This window comes from Chrysemys picta, unplaced genomic scaffold, assembly GCF_011386835.1.
Source record: "Chrysemys picta bellii isolate R12L10 unplaced genomic scaffold, ASM1138683v2 scaf81, whole genome shotgun sequence".
In the NCBI taxonomy this organism is placed as follows: Eukaryota; Metazoa; Chordata; order Testudines; family Emydidae; genus Chrysemys; species Chrysemys picta.
The window spans coordinates 151,118-160,076 of NW_027052788.1; the positions used below are offsets into that span (position 1 = coordinate 151,118).

General features: G+C 45.5%; 1 protein-coding gene across 2 annotated transcripts in view; it reads left to right on the forward strand.

The window, feature by feature from the left end:
- Window positions 1-8,287, forward strand: part of LOC135972190 (trichohyalin-like) — a 142,454-nt gene extending 134,167 nt beyond the window's left edge. For both annotated transcript variants that reach the window (XM_065579085.1, XM_065579084.1), the window contains one exon: window positions 7,993-8,287. The gene's annotated coding sequence lies outside the window, so the exon portion shown is untranslated. The remainder of the gene's footprint in view (window positions 1-7,992) is intronic.
- The last annotated feature ends 672 nt before the right edge of the window (window positions 8,288-8,959 follow it).

The following is an 8,959-nucleotide window of genomic DNA, read 5'->3' on the forward strand; positions in this document are numbered from 1 at the left end:
ATTTGAAAAGCAACAGAGAGTCCTGTGGCACCTTTGAGACTAACGGACATATTGGAGCATAAGCTTTTGTGGGTGAATACCCACTTTGTCAGACGCATGTAATGGAAATTTCCAGAGGCAGGTATAAATATGTATAAATAATTCTTGCCTGCATATTTATACCTGCCTCTGGAAATTTCCATTACATGCATCTGACGAAGTGGGTATTCACCCATTAAAGCTTATGCTCCAATACATCTGTTAGTCTTAAAGGTGCCACAGGACTCTGTTGCTTTTTACAGATCCAGACTAACACAGCTACCCCTCTGGTATTTGAAAAGGTTAAGCAGCAGGGCCTTTGCCCTGTGTGACAATGCGGTTCTGGCGGAACCCAACTGAGAGTGCCAACTCAGGACAAATTGCTCAAATAGGGCAGTTACAGCCCAAGGCTGGGGTTTTTTCCACCTCTAAGGCAAACCAAACCAGCCAGACTAAGAGGACTTCAGTCTCACCCCACTGGCTAACTGCAAGTCTCATAAGCAATCTCCTTAGATACTCCAGTTTCCCAGTATTACCACCAGTACCACTCGTTATGGGGACAAATGGTTATGAAAACCAATACCCCAGTAAAAGAAAAAGGTTCTCCTGATCCCAAAGGACCAAGCCCCAGACCCAGGTCAATATACAAATCAGATCTTACCCACAAATCACGCTGTAGCCGATCCTTTAGAATCTAAAATCTAAAGGTTTATTCATAAAAGGAAAAAGATAGAGATGAGAGTTAGAATTGGTTAAATGGAATCAATTACATACAGTAATGGCAAAGTTCTTGGTTCAGGCTTGCAGCTGCGATGGAATAAACTGCAGGTTCAGATCAAGTCTCTGGAATACATCCCCCGCTGGGATGGGTCCTCAGTCCTTTGTTCAAAGCTTCAGCTTGTAGCAAAGTTCCTCCAGAGGTAAGAAGCAGGATTGAAGACCAGATGGAGATCAGGCATCAGCCTTATATAGTCTTTTCCAGGTGTAAGATCACCTCTTTGTTCTTACTGAGTCTGGAGTCACATGGGCCAGTCCCTGCATACTTTGCTGAGGTACAAGGCGTATCTGCCTTCTCTCAATGGGTCCATTGTATAGCTGATGGTCCTTAATGGGCCATCAAGCAGGCTAGGCAGAGCTAATCTCAGCTTGTCTGGGATGTCACCCAGAAGCATAGCATAAGTTTGCCATACAGACAGTATAGAGCCAATATTCATAACTTCAACTACAAAACTGATACACACATATAGACAGCATAATCATAACCAGTAAACCATAACCTTGTCCTAGACACCCCATTTGACCCCCTTTATACAAGATTTGGGTGCCACTACAGGACCTTGGTTGCAACAATGATCTATATGGTCCCAGTTTATGTCAATAACGTCACACCCCCAACGCAAAATTGATGCAGGAAGGGATGACACAAACATCACTGACTGCACCCCAAGAGCTCCCCATCCTGGGTTCTGTATCACTACAGCTAGTATTGGGTTAGAAGCCATACCAGTGTATAACAGAAATGGTTCATCAAAGTCATGTTCAATAACATGATTGAACCTCTTTACAAACTCAAGGTAACACTTAGTTAGAACAATAGTGGATTGGATCTGCTCTGGCAGCATGGTTCCTGTATGTGCCATGTGATCTTGCCAAGAGCTAAAGAAAACTGCTACTTTATCCATACAAGCTCGGGCCAATGTTTGGAACCCAATTAACGTCGCATAAATGCAGATATTAATGTTCTTCATAGTCCAGGAATCTTGGCATTTAGCCATGAAAGCAATATGGTAGTGTGCCTCAGTCTTCCTTTTCATACAGCACATTAGGTCTGGAATGTCCTTTCCCCTGTGAAAAGTTCCCATATTGTTTATATGCATTGCCGGTGAAACCCCAGTGTAACAAGGCCTTTTAACATAACGTGTGTTTTCATGTATTCCTTTTAACATGTTCAATGAATTCTCCAAAAGATTAGGCACATTGTATATTTTTACCATTTGTGGCAATAGCAACACATTAATTACAAAATTTAGCAATAACAACAAGTTCATTGCAAGTGTCCATCTACAGTCATGTTTGTCATGCCACCCCTTTGGCTCAATACCATTGGAGTTTGGGCATTTTAGGGTCAACCTGTGGCTTCCCTTTGCAAAATTCAGTTTTCTCTTTCCTCCTTGTCCTGCAGGATCAAACCCTGATTTCTCTTGCTTAACAGAATTCACTGGCTGATGGGGTGGGCCCTCTTTGCTAACAGCTATTAGCAAGTCCTTCCTTTCCCAGCCAGGCAAGTAATTTGCACTACCCCAGACCAGAGCCAGTCCACCAGTTTTCATATTCGTAACTGCTATCATCTCCAAGGCTGGACTCTGTCTTAAAGAGATACCACACAAATCCAAAGAGTCTGCGGGTGAGAGTTTGCTTCCTCTCCCCTGCATCCTCAAGCATTTAGCCATAAAACTGCTCTGCTCTGACACATCAGTAACCAAATCTGTCCTCAAACCCTGAAGCACAAACTGCTCATTTAAAGAATCAGAAAGGAGACATTCCTGTTCCAACACCATTGTCTCCCCAACAAGTTGGCCCCACACAGCCACTTGGTTATAGGGATGCCTCAATCCCTTAACAACTTTTACTTCCTCTGAGACCTTCTCAAAGCTACCCACACTGGATCTTTTACAAGGAAAGTTAGTGGATCCCTTCACAACAGACAATTTTTGGCTGCTAGGAACTGAAATTTCCTTGATTAAATCACTCTCACACCCTTCAATTGTAGGGAACTGCTTGCACCGAGTACCATGAGGATTCCTTTCTCCAGGAGCTTTTCTAAGCAGCAATTCACCCCTCACAGAAATTCTGCCCTTACCCTCTTCACCTAGGGCTTGCTCTAAAGGCACACTTTCCTGAGCAACAACAGACTCTGTCTGGATCTTACTTATATTCAGGATCACCTTTGGCCCATCAGGCAGATTTCTACAGAATCCCCTTTCAGGCGAACCCATAGTCTTCCTAGATAAAAGGTTAGAAATACTTCCCTTCTCTTTGCCACACACAAGCTTAGGAATTTTTTCCTTTTTGCTACAAGTTGTTAAACTGTCCGTAGGTAACACAACCAAATTACCTTTCTGCTCTCCTTGTGCCCTGGCTAGGGTATCACCCTGATCAGACAGAGTTGTTACACCCTTCTCCAACCACACATGAGCAACAGGCAAAATACAAGCACCAGAACTGTTTGGTCTCTGGGATTTTGCTAAGCCACTAACTGGATGCAACCTAGTTACGGGGCCATTCTCCCCAGCAGATGCAAACTTAGGACCATTCCCTTCCTGGGCTTTGGTTGAATCCAGAACCAACTCTGAGACAACTAAATTACTCTCAACCATCACAGGCCGAAAGGCATCTTCTGTCTGCTCCACAGACAAAAAAGAGTTGGAGACGCATTTTCCTTTACTAGACATACTGTCTGGGATTTCATTTCCCTTGTCCCAGCACACCGGGCTGTTCACAGACAACTGCTTGGAGACTGGGGTAGCTTCCTCCATAGGCAAGTCAACACCCCTGACAGACACAGGCACATTTCCTTCACTGTCACTATTCTTCGCACAGGAAACAGATAAGGTATAGAGGCACCCATCTTCCACTCTCCTTGCCTTCCCAAACTGCTGACTAGATAAAGCCATCAGCTCACAAGACTGCCTAGGCTCATCCAAAATCTCCTTGTTCTCCTCTCCCTTCGCTTGATCTAATTCCAGATTTACTTCTGAGACATTAGATAGACATTCAGAAACTTCATTCACAGCCAAACAGCTACTTTCCAAAGACAAACTTTTGGAGAAACCCTCCATAGGCACAACCTTAGGATCAATCCTCTCTTGTGCCTGGTTTGTATTAACTTGACTGACCATAGCTTTAATATCATTTCCAATCATAATATCCTTAGGGATTATGTCTTTTACTCCCACAACCATGGTGCCCTCCAATCCCTTCCATTTCAGGTGGATTTTAGCCAAAGGCACCCTGACAAAATACTTAGATAAGGCTACAACCGTTACATCTTCACCTGGCAAATAATCTTCCTTCCTGACCAGACTTGCTTTAACCAGAGTAATATCTGCTGCGGTGTCCCTCCATGCCATACACCTCACTCCATTCACTTCTGCACTGCTAATAAACTCTGCATTATTTCCCCCATATTTAGCTTTAATGTGAGTTTTAAGGTCAAATCCTTCAGAGACAACAGAAACAGCATTTGCACACAGGGCACCAATGCTGGGCTCTGTGTGGCTTGCCTGTGAGTTTACAACAACAGGGTTAGCATTGGCCGTGGCATCTGGGGTTGCTGGTTTTGGGCTGCCCTTCAGTGTCGGGCAGTCTGGTCTCATGTGGCCCAGCATACCACAGCGATAGCATGTAACCTGCTGGGGATGTGAGTTCCTACCCTCTGGGCCCCCTTGAACTCCTTTAGAAGAGTCAGGTTTATTTTTAAATCCTTCCCTCCTCTTGAACTGGGGAGAATGGTGATCAGTTCTCCCCGGGGTTTTACACCCTTCTCGAGCCCTGTTTTGGGTATGGGCATCGGCAATCTCTGCTGCCCGTAGGACTGACTCAGGGTCCCTGTCACACACAGCTGCTCTCACATTGTCAGGCACAATGTCTAAGAACTGTTCCAAAGTTATTAAATCCAGCAGTTTTTCAAAACTCCCATGAACCTTGGCTCCCATAACCCACTTTTTAACAAAACCCATCAGCTTATGAGCACATTCTACAAAAGTACAATCCTTAGGCATTTTAAACTCTCTAAACTTAACTCTGTAAGATTCAGGAGTAACCTTGAATCGCCTTAACACAGAATCCTTAAACCGCTCATAATTTAATGCTTCTTGTTCCCCCAAGTCATTAAACACCTCCCTGGCTTTTCCAGTCAGTCTGGTTAGCAGGACAGGCATTCGCTGACCCTCAGGGATCTGGTACAGATTGCAGAGGCGTTCAAAGGTAGACAAAAACTCCTCTATATCCTCAGTATCATTGTAAATGGGACACATCCTTTCCCAGTTTTTCTCATGGCGGGGGGGAAGTGGAGTACCAGGTGGGGATGACTTTCTCCGCTCTTCCATTACTTGGAGCTGAAGTCTGGCTGTCTCCTGTTCCATCCTGTGAGTCTCCTGCTCAGCAGCGAGCAGCTCTAGACGCCCCTTACGGGCTCTCTCTTCTCTCTCATCAGCCTCCTTCTTTCTTTGATCAGCTTCTTTCTCTCTCTCGGCAGCCTCTTTCTCTCTCTCGGCAGCCTCTTTCTCTCTCTCGGCAGCCTCTTTCTCTCTCTCTCTTTCTAACTCTGCTATTTTGTGCTTCTCCAGCAATCGAAGATCTGCTAGCTTCTGTTCATGCTCAAATTGCAGTTTACTTGTCACCCTTTGCATCCTAATTTTTTCTGCCTCTTCTGCAGCCTCAGGTAAGGGCTGTGCTCTTGCCCCCTGATCACTGTCTATTAGCAAATTTCTCAATTCTTCCTTTGTAGCTTTCTTTCTAAAGCTTATCCTCTTTTCTGAACACAAATTTTCCAGGGCTTTTTTCCCAAGTCCCTCATATGCTCTTTGCTCAGCCATTGCAGCAGCTCTTTAACCAACCAAACTCTCAATCCCAAAATTCAAATTTGGATAGCGTGGGGTTCTGACCCAAAGCTTAATTGACCTGGTTCTGTGGATCCAAGCACGACTACGCCACTGTGACAATGCGGTTCTGGCGGAACCCAACTGAGAGTGCCAACTCAGGACAAATTGCTCAAATAGGGCAGTTACAGCCCAAGGCTGGGGTTTTTTCCACCTCTAAGGCAAACCAAACCAGCCAGACTAAGAGGACTTCAGTCTCACCCCACTGGCTAACTGCAAGTCTCATAAGCAATCTCCTTAGATACTCCAGTTTCCCAGTATTACCACCAGTACCACTCGTTATGGGGACAAATGGTTATGAAAACCAATACCCCAGTAAAAGAAAAAGGTTCTCCTGATCCCAAAGGACCAAGCCCCAGACCCAGGTCAATATACAAATCAGATCTTACCCACAAATCACGCTGTAGCCGATCCTTTAGAATCTAAAATCTAAAGGTTTATTCATAAAAGGAAAAAGATAGAGATGAGAGTTAGAATTGGTTAAATGGAATCAATTACATACAGTAATGGCAAAGTTCTTGGTTCAGGCTTGCAGCTGCGATGGAATAAACTGCAGGTTCAGATCAAGTCTCTGGAATACATCCCCCGCTGGGATGGGTCCTCAGTCCTTTGTTCAAAGCTTCAGCTTGTAGCAAAGTTCCTCCAGAGGTAAGAAGCAGGATTGAAGACCAGATGGAGATCAGGCATCAGCCTTATATAGTCTTTTCCAGGTGTAAGATCACCTCTTTGTTCTTACTGAGTCTGGAGTCACATGGGCCAGTCCCTGCATACTTTGCTGAGGTACAAGGCGTATCTGCCTTCTCTCAATGGGTCCATTGTATAGCTGATGGTCCTTAATGGGCCATCAAGCAGGCTAGGCAGAGCTAATCTCAGCTTGTCTGGGATGTCACCCAGAAGCATAGCATAAGTTTGCCATACAGACAGTATAGAGCCAATATTCATAACTTCAACTACAAAACTGATACACACATATAGACAGCATAATCATAACCAGTAAACCATAACCTTGTCCTAGACACCCCATTTGACCCCCTTTATACAAGATTTGGGTGCCACTACAGGACCTTGGTTGCAACAATGATCTATATGGTCCCAGTTTATGTCAATAACGTCACACCCTGCAAAGTTCCTTCTCAAGGGTTAGTAAGCAGACATTACATATCAAGACTTTGACGGGGTATTGGAGCGTATCTAAGCATACCTTGCCTCTTCCAGGATAACCCTGAAATCATGAGCCCATGGTTCACAGCCTGAAGTATCACTCCTTAGTGTTTGAGTAGAGGGAACAGGTTCAGGGTCATCAATTACTCTGCCCAGTGAGAGCTGAAATCCTAAATAGTTAAACCCATTAGAGGACCCACCATAGAGGAGAGTTAGACACAGTGTAAGTGTCCAGAGGCACTGGTGCAGAGCTGGCCAAATTTACATGGAAACCTGATAATCTATCACAGTCTTCTCAAAGGTGTCTAAGCACGGAGTGTGGCTAGCTAAGGTGAGTCATTAGCAAATACAACAAGGAGTCTGGTGGCACCTTAAAGACTAACAGATTAATTTGGGCATAAGCTTTCGTGAGTAAAAACCTCAATTGCCCAAATTAATCTGTTAGTCTTTAAGGTGCCACCAGACTCCTTGTTGTTTTTGTAGATACAGACTAACACGGCTACCCCCTGATACTTGACATTAGCAAATACAGCCATCTTGTGTTCTCTAGAACCCTGCTCAGAGCTGTGAACAGCCAGAACGGTTTGATTTCCTGTGGCCTGTGGCCCATATTGTAAGATATGGCCTTTGAGCTGGGTTTCAATATTTGACTGTCCAATTCGGGCCTGATTTTCAGATGTGTTGACCCTCTACCCCACCCCCCTTTCATTTCAGTTAGACTTGTGGCTACTGTGAATCTCTGAAAACAAAACTTCTCATTCTATATATACTGTCGGAGACATCCAAAATAAGGGACCACTTGGCTCCTTTCAAACACAGGTACCCTCAGTGAGTTGCAGGCTAGCTAGAGAGATGCAATAGGTTGGTCACTAAAATCTCTCAAATACCAAGCTTCAGAAGGGCCTTGCAGAGGGGCTCACCATTCAAGGGTCTATCAGCACCAAAGGCCAGAAAAATGCCACCCTCCCATGTGAGGCCTGAGTGACAAAAAACATCCTCCTAATCTGTGTCTGTCTGGTCTGCCCCAGCTGCCCCCGTCTGAGCCGTGTCTGTCCGCACAGACCTGGTCAGGGAGAGCTGCTGGGGCTTTGTCGCCTGTGGGATGTACCAGAGTCTATGATTAACAGCGCTCTGGATTTTTGCTCTGTTTCAGCAACAGCGCTCTTGCTCACCGTTCTGAGCCTGGCCGGATTCCGCGCTGAGGGGACTGAAGAAACATTCAGATGATTCAGGGGGAATGATGGTCACCTAAATTTTACAAAATCCACTGCTGAAGCCAGTCCGGGCCTAGTGACTGGCTTTGGGGGCTCTGCTCTTTGCTGTCTTTGCTCATCTGCTGTGACACCCACCTCTGCCCTGTTAGAGTTCAATATACAAGGTAGTTTTCCTGTTGCATCTGCTGTGTGGTGGGGTCTGCTGTTGGAGATTAAAGCTTTCTGTAGCACTGAGTTAGTGCCTCTGCAGTTTATTCTCCTCAATTCTCCATCCCTAACATGCTCTAACAGCCGACACCAGCTGCAGCACTCACAGGCTGGTGGCATCAAGCTGGTGTCTGGCCTGGCTTGTTCCCAACTTCAAGGCAGTGGCGCTGAGCAATGGGCCCGGCTGCTTGAGTTCTGGGGATCAGGCTGGGAGTCTCCTCACTCTCTGGCTTGCCCCTCGCCGGTTGCTCGCTGCTCATGACTCTGGAGAGCTTTTACATTCGTATTGAAGCCCAATCTATGAATCATGTATTAATTTTATTGATTACTTAAGAATTCCCTGTTATCACTTTGAGGGTTGAGAGGTTCTTGTTCCAGGATCAATGTTCCTTCTAATTTTTTCCATCCATGTGCAGAATAAATTTTGTTATGTGCACCGAGGCAGTGGTGAGCTGGAGCCGGTTTGCGCGAACCAGTTGTTAAATTTAGAAGCTGGTTTTAGAACTGGTTGTTAAAGGGGTGGGCAAACTCCGGCCCATGGGACCATCCTGTCCGGCCCACCTGAGTTCCGGGCTGGGGAGGAACAGTGCACTTGTCTCTTTAAGAAAGGCACTCAGCTATTCACCATTCAGACCTCGACCACAGCAGCTCTGAGTCCTCCTGAGCCAGACTGTCCCCTCTGCCCTGTTCCGAGGAGAT